The sequence below is a fragment of the Pongo abelii genome, chromosome 8 (genome assembly GCF_028885655.2).
Source record: "Pongo abelii isolate AG06213 chromosome 8, NHGRI_mPonAbe1-v2.0_pri, whole genome shotgun sequence".
Lineage (NCBI taxonomy): Eukaryota > Metazoa > Chordata > Mammalia > Primates > Hominidae > Pongo > Pongo abelii.
In genome coordinates, this window is record NC_071993.2 from 11,803,044 (window position 1) to 11,825,748 (window position 22,705).

The window sequence follows — 22,705 nt, forward strand, 5'->3', positions numbered from 1 at the left end:
AAATCAGCCGGCATGGTGGTGCATGCCTGTGTTCCCAGCTATTCAGGAGGCTGCGGTAGGAGGATCCCTTGAGCCCGGAAGGTCGAGGATACAGTGAGCTGAGATTGTGCCATTGCACTCCAGCTTGGGTGACAAGCAGAGACCCCATCTCAAAAAACAGCAACCAACAAAACCTATTTTGCTGACAAAAATTACAGTCACAGGCACACTAAGCCAAACAGCATCCCATTCCCTTCACCAGTAACTTAATGAATGGTGACTTTGCACAGAGGTTCGTATTCAAGGACCTAGAATGTTTAAAATGCTATTATAGTCTTGACTCTACTGAAATTATAATAAGAAAATATGATGCGATGTCGAATCCTAGGTCTTGTAACAATTGGAAAAATGTTTTCTGCATATAGAATGTACCTACTGTGAGCCACCATTTGTAGGTTCTTGGTAAATGAAATAAAATCCAATTAAAATTCAGTTGTTGGAGCTGTTGAATCACATACACATACGTATATACACACATATGTATATGTATGGTGATAACTATTACATATTTTTGTATGCTTGAAACTTTTCATAATAAGAAAATTAGAAAAAAATCTGTTGCTTCTTCCAAGATCTGTTTCAGATGATCTTTTATGATCACCTTGTTCAGACCTTCCCTGACCACTGGCTAACAACTTCCCAGCAGATGTCTCTGGCTTTCTCTGACTCCACTTTGCAGTCCAGCCTATATTTAGCAGCCGTGTAGCTCTTCTAAAACAAAGCTTTTATCTTGCCACTCCCCAGTCTCTTCGCGGCTCACCACAAAGAGTCCACACGCCTCTGCCCAGCTTTCCCGGTTCTCAGCCTCCCGCCCCTCCCTCCCACTTCATCCTAGTTTTCCAGGACCCACGGGCTGGGCTTCTCACCGACGTTTTATTTGCGCCTCTGCCTGTGGGGCACCCCACCGGGGGTATGGATCCCTATGGCCTTCCGTTGTCTAAATTTGACCTGCTCCTGTTTCATCCAGAGTCTCACTTCCTCCATTCATTCCCTGGTTTCGGCATCAGAAGTCCAGACCGCAATCATCCAAACTCCTGCCACTTGAATGCAAATGGCATCTATCACATGCCAGGCCCTGTTCTAGGCACTTAAGGTACGTCAGCGAATAAGACAGATAAACTTTGCAGAGCTTACGCTCTAGTGGGGATGGGAGCAAACCTAACTCATATCCACAATAAGTAAGTGTATTATATACAAGCAGACCTCGGAGATATTGCAGTTCTAGGCCACTGCAATAAAGTGAATTATCACGATAAAGCAAGCCACTCAATTTTTTTGATTTCCCAGTGCATATAAGAATTATGTTGATGTTTTACCAGAGTTTATTAAGTGTGCAATAGTATTATGTCTAAAAAACAATGTGCATACTAACTTAATTTTTAAAATACCTTATTGCTAAAAACAAAAACAAAAACGCTAACCATCATCTAAGCCTTCAGCAACTCTTTCAGCTGGTGGAGGGCTGTGGCTCGATGTTGACAGCTACCAACTGATTACTGATTTCTCCATAATCGGCAATAAGGTTGTTTTGCTTTCTGATCATTCATGGGTTCACTGGAGTAGCACTTTTAATTTCCTTCAAGAACTTTTTTTTTTTTTTTTTTTGAGATGGAGTCTTACCGTGTCGCCCAGACTGGAGTGCAGTGGCGCAATCTCGGTTCACTGCAGCATCTGCCTCCCAGATTCAAGCGATTTTCCTGCCTCAGCCTCCTGAGTAGCTGGGACTATAGGCACGTGCCACCATACCCAGCTAATTTTTGTGTTTTTAGTAGAAATGAGGGTTTCACTATGTTGGCCAGGCTGGTCTCAAACTCCTGGCCTCAAGGCCACCTCGGCCTCCCAAAGTGCTGGGGTTACAGGCGTGAGACATCACACCCAGCCCCAATAACTTTTTTCATTCATAACTCAGCTAACTGGTTCAAGAGGCCTAGCTTTCAGCCTGTCTTGGCTTTGGACGTGCCTTCCTTACTACGCTTCATCATGTCCAGCTTGCAATTTAAAGTGAGAGATGTACAACACTCTTCCTTTTGCTTGAACACTTAGAGGCATCGTAGGGCACTAATTGGCCTTATTCAATATTTCTGTATCTCAGGAATAGGCAGGTGTAAGGAGAGGGAGAGAGACAGGGAGCGGCCATCAGTGGAATAGTCAGAACACACACAACATATATCGATTAAGTTCCCCATTTTATGAGCACAATTCTTGGTGCCCTGAAACAATTACGATAGTAACAGCAAAGATCACAGATCACCATCACAGATATAACAATAATGAAAAAGCTTAAAATACTGTGACAATTACCAGAATGGGACACAGGGACATAAAGTGAGCACATGGGTCTTGGAAAAACGGCACCAATAGGCTTGCTCCATGCAGGACTGCCACAAACCTCCCATTTTGTAAAAAGTACAATATCTGCAAAGCACAATAAACGGATGCACAATAAAACGAGGTGGGCCTGGCCGGGCACGGTGGCTCACGCCTGTAATCCCAGCACTTTGGGAGGCTGAGGTGGGCGGATTGCCTAAGCTCAGGAGTTCACGACCAGCCTGGGCAACACGGTGAAATCCCGTCTCTACTAAAATACAAAAAATTAGCCGGGTGTGGTGGCGTGTGCCTGTAGTCCCAGGTACTAGGGAGGCTGAGGCAGGAGAACTGCTTGAACCCGGGAGGCAGAGGTTGCAGTAAGTCGAGATCGCGCCACTACACTCCAGCCTGGGTGACAGAGTGAGACTCTGTCTCAAAAAAAAAAAACAAAAATCAAAACAAAAAAAACAACAACAACTAGGTGTGCCTGTGGTATGTGGGAAGATGGTAAGTCTATAAAAGAAGAAACAGCTGGGAAGGTCAAAGAGGATTTGCAAATGCAAAGCAGGAAACGTTTCAGGGTGGGGATTGCACTTTTTTTTTTTTTTTTTAGATGGAGTCTCACTCTGTCGCCCAGGGTGGAGTGCAGCGGAGCAATCTTGGCTCACTGCAGCCTCCGCCTCCCAGGTTCAAGCGACTCTCCTGCCTCAGTCTCCCGAGTACCTGGGACTACAGGTGCACACCACCACGCCTGGCTGATTTTTGCATTTTTAGTAGGGACAGTATTTCACCATGTTGGTCAGACTGGTCTTGAACTCCTGGCCTCAAGCGATCTGCCCACCTCAGCCTCCCAAAGTGTTGGGATCACAGGCGTGAGCCACGGCGCCCAGCTGGATTGCAATTTTAAATAGCATAATCAGAGAGGCTTCATGGAGGAGGTAATACTTGAGGAAAGACTTGAAGAAGGTAAGGGAGTAGGCACTGAAGATATTGGGGGAACAGTGCTCCCCCAGACATCTGGGCAGCCAGGCACAGGGACCCCAAGCAGAAAAGGGTCCTGTGAGGGTTTCGTGTTTTCTTTACAATTTGTCATTGTGGACACCATACTCACACCAGAAAACAGCAAGTTTCCCACCTGGCTTCTCTGCCTCCCTCCTTCCTTCCCTCCCTCCCTCCCTCCTTCCTTCCTTTCTTCCTTCCGTCCTCCCTTTCTTCCCAATATGCCCCACTTCAATGGATGAGTTTTCCAGCTCCCTCGGCTGTCTTCTGCATTGCACATGACAAGTATCCACTAAATATTCATTCATCAGAAACAGACGATGCTGTGCCTCCGTAGCTCTCTAGCATCTACCATAGCACAGATCTCAAGAAGACCCACAAGATACATTTGTCAACAAGTCGATGGCCTCTTATGGGGCCCTGTGCTGTGTGCTGAGGCTACAGGGAGGAACAAAGCCTCCTATCTGGGGGCTCACTTCTGCAGTTAAGTTCATCTGGTGTCCCTTGTAATACTGCAAACAGAACTTCTTACGCTGTAGCTGAATGAGAGAAATATCCCATTCCAAACTTCTGATGGAAACTGGCCAAGTCAGTGTGTGGGAGGAAGAAGGAAGGTAAGAGGTGGAGGAGGTGGAAGGAGGGAACTTCAAGGTCTTTCGGAGCAATGGTGTGGTTGGCCTGTGGGAAACTCAGTGGCTGTGAATTCAGCTTCATTTTGCCCAGCAATCGGGGGGTGCTCAGTGCCAGAGAACAACCTGCTTCCTATGAAAGATTGCAAAGTAAAAACAAGGAGGCATGTCAGAGAGCCACAATTCGCACATTTTAACTAAAAAATACAGCTATAAATCATGTTTATCACCATATGGAAGTCATTATGGAAAGTGGGAGACAAACAGACATGAAGAAACAAAAATTAGGATTTCATCTGCCCTGGAATTCTTAGTCATTTATTACCATCCAGCTGGGCACACACTTTAGGAAGCACGATGAGCAAGATTACCCAACCAGAAACACCTTGTCACCTTAATTAGATTGAATTTTATCTTAGCTGTGATAGAGCAATAGTGATTTTTTTTTTTTTAACTGGAAGGAAAAGATGAAAAACATCTTTTTCTTCAGGATTGACATTTCTTAACACAGATTACAGCAGGCAGGCAGTTGACTTCTTTTCTTACCCTGACGATTTTGTTATCTTCTGCAGAACATAATCACTTCAGTGTCATTCCAGCCACAAGCACAGGGATCTAGTCACTCATTCGTTCCCCCATTTGATAGAGCCAGGAGCAAGCCAAATGATCAGGCCAGTAGGGAAGGGTCCCCAGAGAACCCCCGACCTGCCCAGGTCGTTGTACACAGGAGGCTTGTCTAAACATGCCCATGGTCAAAAATTCCATCCCTTCACACCTGCGCAGTAAGGGAAATAAACCAATATGGAGTGGCTCAGACTAAGGGCCCACCTGCCCACTGGAAGAATGGGGTGGACCCACCAGGAATTCCCCTTAAGCAGCGGAGGAGCCTGGCCTTTTGGACTTTTTGGCCTTGGCCTTTTGGGTGGCAGCCTGGTATTCAATTTGTGAAGTGGAAGCCTGCAGGCAGGACCCTTCCTTTAACTGAGAGCTTTCCTTTTGCTTAATCAATTCCGCCCTCCTCACCCTTCAATGTGTCCGCGTGCCTATTTTTTCCCGGCTGTGAGACAAGAACCCGGATTAAACTGAACTAAGGAGCAAAAATCCTTGAATCACATTCATGGCCCTTTGCTGTGTGCTGAGGCTACAGGGAGGAAAAAGACAGTCAAGGACCCTGCCCTCAAGAAGTTTAGAGTCTGGAAAGGGACACAGGCATTAAAAAAGTAATTTCAGGCCAGGCACGGTAGCTCATGCCTGTAATCCCAGCACTTGGGAGGCTGAGGTGGGTGGATCACATGAGGCCAAGAGTTACAGACCAGCCTGGCTAACATGGTGAAACCCTGTCTCTACTAAAAATACGAAAATTAACCAGGCATGGTGGCAGGTGCCTGTAATCTCAGCTACTTGGGAGGCTGAGGCAGGAGAATCACTTGAACCCAGGAGGTGGAGGTTGCAATGTGCCAAGATCCCACCACTGCACTCCAGCCTGGGAGACAGAGCAAGACTCTGCCTCAAAAAAAAAAAAAAAAAAAAAAAATTAATCTCATGCAAAAACACCCTTGCAGACACACCAGAAATCATATTTGATCAAATATCCAGGCCCAGTCAAGTTGACACAAAAAATTAACCATCACAGGGATGGTGAGGAATGAGGTTGGAAAGTGCAATGTAGGCAGATGTACCAGGGCCTTGCAGGCAATGCTAAGAGTGTTGATCTTTTTTATAAGAGCAACGGGTAGCCAGTACAGGGCTTCAAGATAAGGCAAGAAATACTCCACTTAGTATTGGGGAAAGATTGCTTTGATTGTTGTTTGGGGAAGAGACAGGTCTGGACAAATTCAAGGAACATTGCATAGAAGTGACATTTAGGTTAGGTCTTGAAGATGGAGAAGGATTCAGTTACTTGGAGAGAGTAAGGGAATTCTAAATAAGAGAAATGCATTAGCTAAAGAAGAAAGATGGCAGCCAAGGATATTCAACATTGAAAGTATCTTGAATGATAGGAATAGGGAACGTCAGGGGAGGAGGAATCTAAAATGAGCATGGCAAGGTGGCTGCGGGAGAATCACAGAGGGCCTTGAGTACTAGGATAAGGAAACCATAGCTCCATTCTATCGAATTTGATGGTTTCTTTGAGCAGGTGATTGACATATCAAGTCTCTTCAGGAAGATGACTGATATGGTTTGGATCTGTGTCCCCCCTCAAATCTCATGTTGAAATGTAATCCCCAATGCTGGAGGTGGGGCCTGGTGGGAGGTAATTGGATCGTGAGGGCAGATTTCTCATGAATGTCCTAGTGCCACCCTCTTGGGGATTGTCTTGGTGATAGCGAATGAGTTTTCATGAGATCTGCTTGTTTAAAAGTGTGTGGCACCTCCTGCCTCGCTCTCTTCCTCCTGTTCTGGCCATGTGAAGTGCTGGCTCCTCATTTTCCTTCCACCATGAATTGGAAGCTTCCTGAGGCCTCACCAGAAGCAGATCCTGCCATGCTTCCTGTACAGCCTGCAGAACCGTGAGCCAATTAAACCTCTCTTCTTATAAATTATCCAGTCTCAGCTACTTCTTCATAGCAGTGTGAGAACAGGCTAATACAATGACTACTGATGATAGTGGATTGGCCACTGGAGAGAACGCTGATAGAGCAGAGAGCACTTGGGAAGAAACAATTAAACACTGAAAGAGGAAGAGGTGGTGGAGATACAGTGGAGAGAACAAATACAGTAGACTTATCTGAGGTCAAATCAACAGAACCCAGCAACGGATCAGACAGAGAGAGAAAGCAGAAAGAGTGAAATAAAACTCCATGGTTCTAGCCTGAGTGATTAAAGGCAGAGCAATGTTCTGGACCTTGCTGGGGGATTCAGGAAGAAGAGGGAAATCTGGGTTTATTTCAAGGAGTGGTGGGAAGGAGAGATGAGATGAAGGAGGACCAGGAAAATAAAATATTTCAAGTTAGCTATGCAGCATTGGAGGTGCTTACCGCGTATCCAGGTAAGACGTCCACTGGGTAGTTAAGATCTATGGGTCTGGAACCCAGGAGAGAAGTTGGGGTTGGAAATGCAGACTTGGGAGTCAAAATCATAATGATGTTCTCAGTCTTTTGGATTTCAAAATTTAGTAAAATTATCGAAAGAAAAAAAGCAATTTGCATGAGTAACTTTTTTGTTTATGAATTACCACCATCTACTTTCACAAAGAATCAGACACTGTAATTCCCAAAAGGTATAAAAGGCATCATCTTAGAATAAAAGGTACCCCTTTAAAGAGAGTAAATTTAGCCTTATGGAAAATTTCCTCCATCATCCCCATTTTTCTCATTTTGCTGCAAACCTGTAAAACTTGTATCCCACAGACAGTTTGGGTTGCATTTGGCCACCATGGGTTTGAGAGACGGGGGGAACAAAAGTGTGAGTTCTTTTGTTTGTTTGTTTTTTAGAGACAGAATCTCACTCTGTTGCCTAGGCTGGAGTGCGGTGGCACAATCATGGCTCACTGCAGCCTCAAACCCCTGAGCTCAAGGGATCTTTCTGCCTCCGCCTTCCAAGTAGCTGGGGCCAGAGGTATGCACCACCACACCTGGCTATTTTTTTTAATTTTTGTAGAGACGAGGTCTCACTATGTTGCCCAGGCTGGTCCCGAATTCCTGCCTCAAGCAATCCTCCTGCCTTGGCCTCCCAAAGTGCTGGTATTACAGGCCTGAGCCACAAAGCCTGGCCAACCGTGAGGTCTGATGAGACACCTGTAAGGGCATTTAGAGCTCACAGGGGAGATGGGGAACATAAAAGAAAGTGGCACCTTAGGAAGTCAACATCTAGCAGAGGAGATGAGCGCAGAGGCAGAAGCAGTGGGGTGAAATCAATGAAGAATAAAAAAACAGGAATGAGAAGCGTCCTTCCCCCTTTTCTATCACACTCAGATAGAAACTAGCACTCACATCCCTGCGCGAACCCGGGAGGCGGAGGCTGCAGTGAGCAGAGATCGCACCACCCCACTCCAGCCTGGGCGACAAGCGAGACTCTGGTAGAGACGGGATTTTGATGAGGGTGGCAAAGATGAAGCCACAAGACCCCAGTTGCCGGGGGGGAGATTCGCACTAAAGCCACAAACTAAGAAGAGTCAGGGCCAGGCGCGGTGGCTCACGCCTGTAATCCCAACACTTCGGGAGGTTGAGACAGGAGGATCACTTGAAGCCAGGAGTTTGACACCAGCCTGGCCAACATGGTGAAACCCTGTTTCTACTAAAAATATAAAAATTAACCAGGTGTGGTGGCACGTGCCTATAATCCCAGCCGCTCAAGAGGCTGAGACAGGAGAATTGCTTGAACCCGGAAGGCGAGATTGCAGGGAGCTGAGATTGCGCCACTGCACTCCAGCCTGGGTGACAGAGTGAGACTCTGTCTCAAAAAAAAAAAAAAAAAAAAAGGAAGAGTCGGGAAACCGCAGCCCATGAGCCAGATCCATCCTGCCTGCTGCCCGGTTTTGTGCAACACATGGGCTTAGAATGTTTTTACATTTTGAAGTGGTTAAAAAACCAAAAGAAGAACACTACTTCATGACATGTGAAAATTATTTGAAATTCAAATTTCAACACCCAGAAATAGTTTCACTGGAGCGCAGTCACCCTCAGCTGTTCACATACTGTCTGTGGCTGCTTCAGGCTGCAGGACGGAGTTGAGTCAGCGTGAAAGACTGTGTGGTCCACAGAGTCTAAAGTATTTCCTGGCCAGGCGCCATGGCTCACACCTGTAATCTAAGCACTTTGGGAGACTGAGGAGGGAGGATCGTTTGAGCCCAGAAGTTCGAGACCAGCCTGGGCAACACAGCAAGATTTTGTCTCTACAAAAAAAATATATTTTTTTTTGAGACGAAGTCTTGCTCTGTCGCCAGGCCAGAGTGCAATGGCGCGATCTCAGCTCACTGCAACCTCTGCCTTCTGGGTTCAAGTGATTCTCCTGCCTCAGCCTCTTGAGTAGCTGGGATGACAGGCACATGCCACCACACCCAGCTAATTTTTGTATTTTTAGTGGAGGCGGAGTTTTGCCATGTTGGCCAGGCTGGACAAAAAAAAAATTTTTTAATTAGCTGGGCATGGTGGTGCATTCCTGTAATCCCAGCTACACAGAGGACTGAGGTGAGAGGATGGCTCACGCCCAAAGGTCGAGGCTGCAGTGGGCTATCATTGTGCCACTGCACTCCAGCCTGGGTGACAGAGTGAGACCCTGTCTCAAAATAAAATAAAATAAAATATTTTCTATCTGGCTCCTTTCAGAAAAAGATTGCCTACCCTTGCACTGGAAGCAGGAGGGAAAGAGATGGGCTTATTGGAAACCAGGAAAGGAGCAATTGACAGAGCTGCAGGGCGCAATCCCTTTCCACCTTCACCCAGCACTGAGATCATGTCATACAAGAGCCCTGTGTTGTTCAGGGGACCAGAGGGGTAAGACCTATTACCTTTAAAAGTGTTCCTTGAAGAGAAAATCAACTCGCCGTTTCAAGCTTGACTTCCCTCCCCAGTCTTAGGGACTGATCACTGGGGCAGAGTGACATTTTCCGACAATGCTGGCTCATTATTTTCCTCCCGGAATTGCAAATCCAAGGGTCAAGTGGTACAGCCTGCACCCATCCAGAAGGGGAGGGAATCCCACAGAGGTACCCTGAAACAAAGAAAACAAATAACTTCAAAACCACATCCTAAAATCTGGACCTGTGACAGGACAGATGGAACTCTGGATTGTTTGATTCTATCAGCAGAACAGAGGAAGGAAATGTTTTAAAACGAGATTATGTTATTTTCCCCAGTTATTATGAAACCTTCCTGAAATGAACTTTAAATATCGGCCACCACTTTCATGGGGCTGAATGGGATTCAGCAGTTAGGAGCGTTGCAGGAAGTGTGGCAGGGCAGAGGTGGGACAAATTGCAGATCCCTGTGGGGTCCTTTGGCTAGGTGACAATTAGTCTATAAAACACAGCTGTGTGTGTTGGGGAGGCAATGGTGTCTTTAAAAAGCTCTGTGCCCAATAGGAACATTAATTAAAGGGTCTTTTTTCAAAGGACATTAATCATAATGAATAAAAAGCCTTCTGCGACTTTTGCCCTCAATGAGAAAATGACTGACAACTACTTATCGTATAGAGAAGAAAAAATATCCTAGAAGTGATGAAAATTTCCCCAAAACGAAATCATGCCATAATCCTTTATAATGCTAGGCTTGCTAGAAAGAATTTTCCAAAGGAAGCTGTCTATATCATCCAGCCCCAAGCCCTGCTGAATAATACACGATAGCTGCGTCATTAGTGTCCTCTAGCCAAATGACTGTCCAGGCAGGATGACATGGATGTGGTCGCTTGTCCCCTCTGCGTGGATGTCCTCCCACACATGCCTCTCAATGCCAGGGTTCCTCAAGACCCTCTGAGAGTCGGCTCCTGTATCCAACCGCTTACCTGACATTGCCTCCAAGAAGTCTTAGAACACCTGAAATGTAAAGGTCTTCCCCAGGCTCCTCCCGGTCTTCACATCCCTATAAATGGCATCAACACCCATCCACTCATCAAGCCAGAACTTAGGATTCATCCCAAATTCTTCCCTCTCCCCCGACATCCGATTCATCAGCAGATTCTGGGGCTTTCCTCTCCCAGTGATGTCTCCCATCTGAGGATTTCCCTCCAGTGGTTTATTGCTGCTGTCATGGTCTAGGTGAGCATCATCTAGACTTGCCCCGGACTAGTGCAAAAAGTCTCCTGAGTCTTCTCTCTTTGTCTGTTCTCAAGGCCCACAGCCAGACCATTCTCTACAGAGTTAAAAAGAATGACTTCCGAAGGAGTGAATAAACCCGCATCATTGCCCTGCTTAAGATCCTTCAGCGACTTCCCATAGCATTTAGAATACGATGCAAACTTTTCTGTAGCCTCGCAACCCCTGCTTGAATTGGTCTGGCTATTTCTCTAGCTTCTTCTCAACCCCTCTTTCCTCACCCGGTATTCCAGCAGCTTCGGGGTTTCACAGTCTTCAGACACTCTTGTGCCTTCCCATTTCTAAGCCTCTGTGTTTTCGGTTCCCTGTGCCAGGAAAGTTCACCCACTGCTCCCCAACTTCACCATTTTGGATACATAGCACTTGCCTGACATTCTTTTTCTTTTAACTGTCAGACATCAGGGCTGACCTAACTGTCACTACTGGAGTTCAATATGGCCCCCAAAAGAGCACCCTGCCACTGTTAAGTTCTGAGCCCATTGAGAAATGAGACAAAGAATCTAGGCAGATGGAGACCAAATGCATCAGCTCTATTTCTTACAAAATTGTTATTGGAGAATGTGGCATATAATACCTGCAAACAAGTGGTTTCCTAATACCAACCCCAGATTGTATTTACCCACCTAGTCGGAGGCCATGCAGGGTCTGGGCAGACCCCCGATGTAGGGGGTCTCAGGGCCTTAGTGCAGCCCTCCTGGCACCCCCAGCTTCCTTGTATGATTGTGCATGTTTGTCCCATCAGTCCGTGAACTTCCTAAAGCAGACACCGGCAGAATAAAGAATACAGGGAAAGGCCGGGCACGGTGGCTCATGCCTAGTAATCCCAGCACTTTGGGAGGCCAAGGCAGGTGGATTGCTTGAGCTCAGGAGTTCGAGACCAGCCTGGGCAATATAGAAAGACCCCTGTCTCTAGCAAAAATACAAAAAAAAAATAGCCGGATGTGGTGATATGGGCCTGTGGTCCCAGCTACTCGCGAGGCCCGGGGCGGGAGGGTGGCTTGAGCCTAGCATGGAGAGGTTGCAGTGAGCTGTGATCACAACATTGCACTCCAGCCTGGGCGACAGAGCAAGACTCTGTCTCAAAAAAAAAAAAAAAAAAAAAGAACGGAGGGAACAAATATCGTGGGAACAGTTATTATGACTTTGAGGCATTTATTACCTCATTAGGGGCGACATACATTGCAAATGAAATCCCAGCTAGGGTGGGACTTTAAACAAAATGTGAGCCAGCACAGAGGACCCTAGCAGGGCTGGCCCAGCCATGAAAATCCCAGTTCCGGAAAGCTCTGTCTCTTCTGGGCTCAGCTAGATGGTATAAAGAGGCCAAGGGAAGTTCTTTCCTCCTCACAAAACAGTCACGGGGCCTTGTGTGATTTTTCTTCTTCTTTCTTTCTTGTTCTTCCTCCTCCCCCTCCCCCTCCTCCTTTCCTCCTCTCCCTCCTCCTCCTTCTCCTCCTCCTTCTCCTCCTCTCCCTCCTTCTCCTTCTCCTCCTTCTCCTTTTCAATCATTCTAGAAACAGAAAAAGTGTCTGCCCATGACTTTAGGGTTAAATGTTTCAATACATCTCACAATAGCATTGATATCCTGGTGATAGAATGGGCCCTCAGACATTAAATTAAGCTTGTTTTAAAACCAGTGCCGCTGCATTTGAAGTCTCTCTCTTCCAAAGAGATTTAAGCCACCCCCATACAATATATATGTGGTACTAATCATTGTGCAGGCATTTCTGAGAAGTGCTATAATCACTACTTAAATCCACAATCTGTCTAACGCTGCGCCCTCTCACGCTAGCATTTACATTCTTTGCGAAGGGTGATATTTAAGCCTGAAATACTGCCTAGAACGAGGTAGAAGGCGCCTCCATGTAGGACAGGCAGCCCATGGGGGAAGCCTAACCTACCGGATTGAGGACAGCAGGAAACAGAGTTGTTAAAACGTACGTCACAGCCAGATGGAACAAGCTCTGTTCCCAGGACAGAGCTCTGTTCCCTTAGCCCCCACTCCGGCCCCACTTCCAGGGGATCCTGGAGGCCCTGGGACTAAACAAGGAGGTGTTGCTATTTATTGCTATTCAGAAAGACTCCTTTAGAGCCCGGTGTACATACAGAAACATGTCCACGGACCTAGGTAGGTAAATTTGTACAATAAATCCTTAAAGAGTCCCCACCGCCCCACTGTGTTCCACATGCGACTTCTAAATATGCTGCATCCTTCAGGGGCTTCTTCCTTTCCAAAGGCAGCGGTGTCTATGGCGACCTTCAACTTCAACTGTCAGCCAAGGAAGGGATGTGCCCGGGGGACTTACTTGAACCCACACTATTTGTGGGCAGCACTCACTGCCTCTAAAACCAGATTAAAATGGTGCATTTATTGCACACCCCTTCTCTCTCCTCTCTGTCTTAGACACACACACATACACACACACACATCCAGTGGCAGGGGTGTGGACTTCCAGCCGCCCGCCCAGGCAGAGTCTGGGCTGTACACACAGTAGTTGTTTAATAGGTGTTTGCTGGGTAAATGCATTCGTGGATGACAATGCACAGAGAAGCAGAAACGACATCCGCCTCCAAACAAGAATGTGACCTTCGGTTCCCCTTTAATTGTGAATTTGCTGTGGGAGTGGCCCCTGCCTTTCTCAGTGGGGCCCTGGAAACGTGGAGACGAGAACCTGAATGGTAGAAGATAAACACCGAGGCATGGTGGGCTAGGAAGGTGGGGAAGGTTGGATCTCAGGGCCCCAAATGTCCCCTGGCTCCAGAATGGGGTCCCTGGTAAGCCTTCTTTCATGTTCATCTCCTGCGTGGAAATCCAGAAGCTGCCTCACTTATAGAACCCTCCGATCAGAGCCCCTCTGCTTGGTGCCTCCCAGAATCACACAAGGAAAAGAATCTGCCTTGGGGTATGCACCCAGTAATGGGATTGCTGGCTCAAATGGTATTTCCGGTTCTCAGTCTTTGAGGAATCGCCACAGAGGCATGCATACATAGGTTCACTGCAGCACTATTCACGATAGCAAAGACAGGGAATCAACCCAAATGCCCATCAATGATAGACTAGATAAAGAAACTGTAGTACATACACAGCACGGAATACTATCCAGCCATAAAAAGGAACGAGATAATGTCCTTTGCAGGGACATGGATGAAGCTAGAAGCCATCACCCTCAGCAAACCAACTCAGGAACAGGAAGCCAAACACCGCATGTTCTCTTGTAAGTGGGAGCTGAACAATGAGAACACATGGACACAGGGAGGGGAACATCACACACTGGGGCCTGTTGGGGGAGGGCAAGGACAGGGAGAGCATTAGGGAAAATAGCTAATGCATGGCGGGCTTCATACCTAGGTGATGGGTTGACAGGTGCAGCAAACCACCATGGCGCACGTTTCCCTATGTAACAAACCTGCACATCCTGTACATATTACTTTAAAGAAACCCCCCCTCCAAAAAAAAAAAGAATCTGCCTTTGATATTCCAGGCCTGCCTGATTGCTGGAGATGCACATCCTTAGTGACCATCGGGACAAGGCTGTGGGGAGGGCTGGGCCCCGAGACCCGGGAGTGGCCCTGCCTGGCCATTTGCTCAAGCAGCATGCAAGCCGGATCTACAGCCGGTGCACCTTGTTCTTCCGGGCACCGGAGGCCCACGTGAAACCTCTCAGAGGAGAGAGAAGAAGGCCACCTTTCATCTCAATGAGCCAACAGCCTCACATCTTTAAGTCCTGCCTAATCTTACGAGTCATGAGTCATCGCTTCTTCCCTGCCAAGTCATTCAGGATTCAGTGACTTCAGCTGCCCTCAGGATCTGATGGAATCTTGAAGGCAGAGTTCCGAGACCGCAGTCCAGGATAGAGAAGCCCCCGGCTCCATCAGGGCCTCCTCGGCTTCCAGGCAGGAACCACCCCAAAGCCCTCAAGGCGGCAGAGGCCTGTTTTCAGGTCTATTTTTAAAGATCTCTAGGGGAAGTGGTTTCTGAATGCTCTGTAGGATGAGGCTGTGAACAGAGATTGTTTCATTTGCTCGGGGCTGGCAAAAAAGGGACATACAACCCGTTCTCACCGCACCAGTGCGTTAAAAAGCACTGCAGACTATGAATACCTTTTGCCAGTTGGACTGGTTATGGAAACCGATGGCTTCCCCTACAACTGGGGAGGCTGCCAGCCCGGGTTTCTTGGGACAGTCCCTGAATATCTTGGTCTAGCTTCGAATGCACTTGCTTTATGACTCACCGTTCAATTAAAATAAAAGTGGCCAAGGAAAAAGAATCGAAGGAAAAGACAGGAAAACTGTGCAGAGGATCCAAAGCAAGAACGCATTTATGTAACAGGCATGCCTCACTCTAAAATCACCAACACAAAGTCCCAATTTACAATACAGAAATTGCCTAGAATAGAGGCAGTTATACTCATGGCAGAATGTGAATGATTTCATTTTACCAAGAAAACAAAGAAAGAAAATTCATCAGAGGTTTCCTTTTAGTCTCTTCTCTAATAAATTTTAAATATTACTAACTGTCAGAAATCTGATTTACATCTGACTTTTTCCAACCCCCCTGTATGGTATAAAGTAATCCCTTCTTGGATTCTGAAGCTGGCCACCTAAGCTTGGAAAACACCAAATGCTTTTGTAATTCTAGATAATAAGAAGTGCTCGTTTGGCATGAAAGAACATGAACTATAAACACCAGCTCATCAAAGAACTTCAAATGTCTTAAAAAGGAAAGAAAACAATCCAGTCCAGGAGCCAAACATGATAACAAACCCAACTCATAGAAGGCTTCAGTCATTAGGCATGGAGCCAACAGCAGCTGTGCTCCTGGCTTCTTCCTCTTTTGTAGCTCAACAAGTTAGAGAGGCGGGGGTTGGGTTCACCACATTTACCATTGGGTTGATCTTATTTTTTAAAACCACTTTATTGAAGTATGGTTGGCATGTTAAAAAAAAAAAAGCTGTATATATTTAATGTCTACATTTCAATGAGTTTGGGGATAAAGTATACAATGGTGAAACCATTACCACCTCAAATCTATAAACACATCCATCACCTCCCAAAGGTTCCTCCTGCCCTGTTTATTATTATTTGTGTGTGCACACATCTCTGTTTGTGTTAAAAACACAGCACAAGGTTGGGCACAGTGGGTCATGCCTGTAATCTCAGTGCTTTGGGAGGCCAAGGTGGGAGGATCACTTGAGCTCAGGAGTTCGAGACCTGCCTGGACAACATCCTATTGCTACAAAAGAAATATAAAAATTAGCTGGGCGTGGTGGTGCACACATGTAGTCCCGCTACTCGGGAGGCTGAGATGGGAGGATTGCTTCAGCCCAAGAGTTTGAGACTGCAGTGAGTTATGATTGCACCACTGTACTCCAGCCTGGGCAACCAAGCAAGACCCTGTCTACAAAAAAGAACTAACACAGGGCCAGGTGCAGTGGCTCAGGCCTGTAATCCCAGCACTTTGGAAGGCCGAGGCGGATGGATCACGAGGTCAAGAGATCAAGACCACCCTGGCCAACATGGTGAAACCCCGTCTCTACTAAAAATACAAAAATTAGCTGGACGTGGTGGTGGGTGCCTGTAGTCCCAGCTACTCAGGAGGCTGAGGCAGGAGAATCGCTTAAACCTGGGAGGCAGAGGTTGCAGTGAGCCGAGATTGCGGCACTGCACTCCAGCCTGGCGACAGAGGGAGACTCCATCTCAAAAAAAAACACGAAAAAAGAAAGAATGCAACATAAGATCTACCCTCTGCACATTTACGTATGCAATACATGAGGGTTAGCTCTAGGAACTATACTGTATAGTAAATCCCTGGAACTTGTTTATGTTGCATAACTGAAGCTTTGTATCATTTAACCATAGCCCCACCCCCGGTGACCACCATTTGACACCCTGCTTCTATGCGTTTGACTATTTTAGACTCCACAGAGAAGTGACGTCTTATTTTGATCTAATATTTAAAGTGAGGTTTAGACTTGGCATATGCAGGGGAAGAGGAGCAGAGGGTCCTTGTGGACCCCTGTTTCTAGTCACCCTCTTTCCCACATCTGGCCCAAAGCAGGATGAAAGTCCAGGGCCAAACTGTAAAGCAGATGAAGCGACCCTTAGCTTCCTCAGCCCTCCCTCCCTGGTCACTGTCTCACTCTTTCCTTCCTCCCACAGGTCCTCCCAGTCCTGTGTCCTCCTAGAAACCAGACACTGAGGAAGAATGTGGCCATGCCTCTCTGAGTAGCAGCTGCGTCTTGCAGGTTGACAAAGCCTTCAGGATGTGGAATGCGCTCTAACTGGAATTTCAGATGTCAGAAGGAAGGGAGGCACTGGGCAAAACCTCACTTTTTGATGGGGAAGAAAGATACAGAATGAAGTCACAATGAGGCCCAATGTGAGCCACACGTGAGACCAGGCCCAGTGCAGCAGGTAGACCAGCTGCTCAGGAGAAACCGCTGTTCAAGGCCATGGATCTGTCTCCTTAAACCCCTTTGATCGACTGCTTATCTAGTGGACAAGAGTGACCCCGACCGCGCCAGCTCTTCCGATGTGGCCTCAGTAGTGCTCTAGGTTGGAAGGGGGAGGGCTCTGACTCACAGAAAAGAAGTCTCTCCTTCAAAAACAATCCAGACACAGGGTCAAGCAGAGTATTTGGGGATAGAAAATGGCATCAGAAGGCATCCAACGTGGCCCCGTCTGCAGGTGTTCTGGGCTTGTGCCATGTAAACACACAGGAAGATGTCTCATCACCAGCCTTGCCTGGAGAACCAGTTCCACCTGCCCACTGCCTGCAGCTGCTTGGAGGGCAGGCCCAGGAGAAGCCTCAGTGAGACCCAATTCCTGGGCAGAAATGCCTCCCTGGACAGCCACACCAAGGCCTCTGAAATATTTTATCTTGGGTGGGGAAAGAACGAGAAACAGATGAGCTGTAGGAACAACCTTCTCTATTTCCTCCTCTAGCTTGCTCACAAAGTGGTTCCCCAAGTTGCAGACCCCACAAGTTAGCATTTAGGGCCTGAGCCATGTTACAGGGTCGGTCCCACCTTAGGGCCAGGGGCCAGCCGTCTGCCCTCAGCCATCCTTGGCTGCAGAATGCCCCTGTGGCAGGGACGCCTCCCAGCCTCCCAGGCAGGTGAGCAGCTGAGTTGTCAGCAGCAATGCTGCCTGTCCAAGGAGATTTGGGGGTCAGGAGTATCTGTTGCAGCATGACACATCATAGGGCACTGCAAGTGACTTCAGGGTCAGGTTTTCCTCCAGGCAGGTGTCTGCATCTGTCACTAGCACAGGTGTTTCTTTCTTCCTTCCTTTTTCCTTCCCTTCCTTCCTTCCTTCCTGCCTTCCTTTCAACAGAGTCTCACTCTGTTGCCTAGGCTGAAGTGCAGTGGCACAATCTCGGCTCACTGCACCCTCCGCCTCCCGGGCTCAAGAGATTCTCCTGCCTCAGCCTTCTGAGTAGCTGGGATTATAGGTGCCTGCCACCACATCTGGCTAATTTTTGTATTTTTAGTAGAGACAGTTTTGCCATGTTGGCCAGGCTGGTCTCAAACCCCTGGGCTCAAGTGATCCACCGGCCTTGGCCACTCAAAGTGCTAGGATTACAGGCAGGAGCCACGGCACCAGCCCTTTTTCTCATTATTATGCCTGCAGGTCTGCAGTGGGGTCCCAACCTTCTGTTTCTGTCTTAGAGGGAGGTTGGATTCTCCTTGGCATACTTCACTCCTTATCTTGTTGCTTTGTGCCTACCCTTCTGAACGACAGTGTGGGGACAGGGATTTTGAAGTTAGAGCCACTTTCCTGTACCTAGTAACTTGGCAGGAAGAAATGTCAGAGAGAGATTCAGCTGGAGGCTGGCATTGCCTTTGCTGGAGAAGCTGCGTCCTGCCTTCTCGGCTGAGACTTTGTGAAACGTCTTGTTCCAGATTTCACTCTACTTAATTAGGGCATTCTTCCTGCCATATGGAGGCCTCAAGTCTTCCAGTCACTGCTTTACATTTTGTGGAACTCTGGAAAGGGGCCAGGATCCTGAGAGCCTGGGGGTATGTCGGAGCTTTTATCCTATGATATTTCCTATCTCCTGAGGCTGCTTCATTTGTTCCAGAGAGTTTGTGAGAAATCTCGGGATTCTATGGATTAACCTTCCTTTATTGGAGTGGGGGTTTAACCTTCCTATATATAGTCCTGCTTTATTGGAGGGGGGTGATGAAAGTGGAGTCCGGAGCTGCTTTGGGTTATGCCAGAGTCGTGTTTCTTTCTTCGACAACGCTCTTCAACTTTTTTTTTTTTTTTTTGAGACAGGATCTCTTTTTGTCACCCAGGCTGGAGTGCAGTGGCACAAACATAGCTCACTGCAGCCTCGACCTCCTGGACTCAAGCCCACGAGTAGCTGGAACTACAAGCATGTGCCTCCACGCCCAGCTAATATTCTGTAACTTTTGTAGACGGGGTTTCGCCATGTTGCCCACGCTGGTCTCAAACTCCTGGGCTCACGGGATCCGCCCACCTTGGCTTCCCAAAGTGCTGGGATTACAGGCGTGAGACACCGCGCCTGACCGATTTGCAACATTTTTAATGTGGGCTTGTACTTGTTTCCATGTTTGGCCGCTGACAGTGATTTTCTTTGCTGGACATGACCACGTTTTGCTGAATGATTTAGGCTTTGGGGAGAGAGAGCTGTGCTCTGGTGTTATTTACTCTTGAGAAAATACAGGCGCATGGATACAGCAGCCAGCGTTGCCTGGTAGAATGGAGGCGGCAGCAGGCTGTGGGGTTGCCTCGTGGTTCTGGAGGAGCGAGCGGCTGAGCCATCCACACAACTCCTTCACCAGCCTTTCCTCACCCGCCTGGAGATAGCCTTGGACTTCGCCCTCAGCCACAGCCGGAAGATACAGGCCCAGTTTTCAATGGAATTTACACTGGAGAATAAGAAGTCCCTCCATTTCTTTTAGAAGCCTCCGCCCTGACCGCTAATCTCTCTCCGCATACTCAACCCACAGGATTGACTTCACTGGCCGTCCCCTCCATGTGACCTTGTAAGGAACCCACATTCCCTGATTTCTCTGCCATTCCCTTCTCCAGGCACTCAGGAGTCTATCTCCTCTCAGATAGAATCGTTTCCCAAGACAGTAACTCCTGACTTTGGCGTCTAGGGGTAGGAATATGAAGAGTACCTTTGGGGGCCAGGTGCAGTGGCTCATACCTGTAATCTTAGTGCTTTGAGAGGCCGAGGTGGGATGATTGCTTGGGGTCAGGAATTCAAAACCAGCCTGCGTAACATAGCAAGACCCTTATCTCTACAAAAAATTTAGAAAGTTAGCTGGGTGTGGCGGTGCACACCTGTAGTCCCAGGTACTCAGAAGGCTGAGGTGGGAAGGTAGTCTGCGAGTTTGAGGCTGCCGTGAGTCATGACTGCACCACTGCACTCCAGCCTGGGCGACAGAGCAAGACCCTGTGTCTGAACATAAATAAACAAAGAGTGGCCGGGCACGGTGGCTCATGCCTGTAATCCCAGCACTTTGGGAAGCCGATGTGGGCAGATCACTTGAGGTCAGGACTTCGAGACCAACCTGGCCAACATGGTGAAACCTTATCTCTACTAAAAATACAAAAATTAGCCAGGCAGGGTGGTGGGTGCCTGTAATCCAAGCTACTCGGGAAGCTGAGGCAGAAGAATCATTTGAACCCAGGAGGCGGACGTTGCAGTGAACTGAGATTGTGCCACTGCACTCCAGCCTGGGCAACAGAGCAAGACTCCATCTCAAAAATCAAAAACAAAGAGTGAAAGAGTGCCCTCGAGTCCGTGGAAGAGCATGGTGAGGTGTGAGTGGCCCCTGCATGGGCAAAAAGCTTTTCAAGCACCCTGACATCCAAAGTGGCTGAGTCGGGGACGGGGGTTCCCTTGCCACCCCAACCAGAGAGCGCCCCTCAGGATGGGCACAGGATGGGGAGAAGCATAGTAGGGTATTTCTTTGGGAGTCAACTGACAACTATGCACAATCTTTGAAAATCGTTATTTCAAAAACTCGGCCCCCTCTACAGTGTGGCGTTACTGCGGCAAAACACAGTCTCCCTGTCCTGATTTGGACTTTCCACTTTCCAAGGAAGGCTCTCAGCCTCCTCCTGTGTGTGGCTGGGTAGGCGCCAGCCTTTCTGGGCACCGGGCCTCCGCTTCTAGAGGCTTATCGCGGATTCCCAAATTGGGAACGGGAGCAGAGACAGCCAAGGAAGAACTTGCTGAACAGACCTGGGGCTGTCACACTCTGGGAGCCGGAGGGAAGGCTGGGAAGAAAGAGAGCCGCTATTTGGCAACCCCACTCCTGTCTGCCAGAGATGGAAGGAATTCCTCATCTGACTCACCACCGCAGGTGCTCCTGTAACAAGCCGTGGCTCCTCCACCTGCCGCCCTGGGAGCCACCTGGCTCTGCACATGTGGTATGTGTGGGGCTCGGGGCTCAGGGCTCTCAGGGAGGGTGCGGGCGGTGGGGGCTGCAGGAGGGGACACCACTGTATTCCACTGCTCCATCTCTGGCTTAAATTATAACTGTTTTATTTTAAGCAGCAGAATTTCTGCATTGGAATAAGGCTTTGTCTGAGAGGTGGTCGTAGAAACAGAGATGTACAGAATCTCCACTTTCAGAGGCAGCTGCCAGACACAGACACAGACATACCTGGGCAGGTCCGGCCTTGTGCAGCCAGTAGGAGATGCTCCTTCCGGCGTGCGCATATGGTCACACCTCACTTTATTTTTATTTTGTATTTTTTTAGAGACAGGGTCTCGCTCTGTCACCCAGGCTGGAGTGCAGTGGCGTGATCTCAGCTCACTGCAACTTCTGCCTCCCTGGTTCAAGTGATTCTCCTGCCTCAGCCTCCCAAGTAGCTGGGATCACAGGCACCTGCCACCATGCCTGGCTAATTTTTGTATTTTTAGTACAGAAGGGGTTTCACCATGTTGGCCAGGTTGGTCTTGAGCTCCTGACCTCAGGTGATCCACCTGCCTCGGCCTCGCAAAGTGCTGGGATCACAGGCGTGAGCCACTGTACCCAGCCAAAACGACAGAAATTAATTTTCTTGCAATTCTCAAGGCCAGAGGTGTGGAATCAAGATGTGGGCAGGGCCGGCCCCTTCTGGGGTCTCTGAGGAGGCTCTATCCCTTGCCTCTATCCTGGCTTCTGGTGGCCACTGGCGATCTTCCTCATTCCAGTTTCAGCCTCCCTCTTCACCTGGCCTTCTGTTTCTCCTTCTCTTCTGTGTCTTATATGGACAGTTGTCATTGAGTTTAGGGCCCACTCAGTTCACCCAGAATGTTCTCATCTTGAAATCCTAAATGTAATTACATCTGCAAAGACACTTGTTCCAAATCAGGGACCATTCACAGGTGCTGGTGGACAGATCTTTTAGGAGGGGGCACCATTCAACCCAGGTGTCCCAGGCTGCTCTGGCTGATGTGACAAAATGCCACAGAATGGGGGGCTTAATTAACAGACATTTATCTTTTCACAGTTCTGGAAGCTAAAAGCCCACGATCAAAGTGTTGGCAGATTTGGTTTCTTCTTTGTCTTGCAGATCGTCACCTTCTCCCTGTATCCTCACGTGGCCTTTCCTCTGTGGGCTCTGTGGATGTATACCCCTGCTGTCTCTCTGTCTGCCCCAATTTTTTTTCTCTCTCTCTTTTTAAGAGACAGGGTCTCGTTCTGTCACCCAGACTGGAGTACAGTGGGGCGCTCATGGCTCACTGCAGATTAAATCTCTTCTGGGCACAAGTGATCCTCCCACCTCAGCCTCCTGAATAACTGGGACTATAGGCGCACGCCACCATGCCCCTGCTAATTTTTTTATTATTTGTAGAGATGGAGTCTTGCCATGTTGCCCAGGCTGGTCTTGAACTTCTGAGCTTAAGTGATCCTCCTGCCTCAGCCTCCCAAAGTGCTGGGACTACAGGTGTGAGCCACCATACCCAGCAAACATTTCCTTTTCTTACAAGGACACCAGTCATATTGAA

At 48.1% G+C, this 22,705-nt stretch overlaps 1 long non-coding RNA gene across 2 annotated transcripts in view; it reads right to left on the reverse strand.

Moving 5' to 3' along the window:
• Positions 1-22,705, reverse strand: part of LOC129048168 (uncharacterized) — a 60,975-nt gene that overhangs the window by 36,391 nt on the left and 1,879 nt on the right. For both annotated transcript variants that reach the window (XR_010141481.1, XR_008510279.2), the window contains exon 2: positions 9,424-9,626. This is a non-coding gene — a long non-coding RNA (uncharacterized LOC129048168). The remainder of the gene's footprint in view (positions 1-9,423; positions 9,627-22,705) is intronic.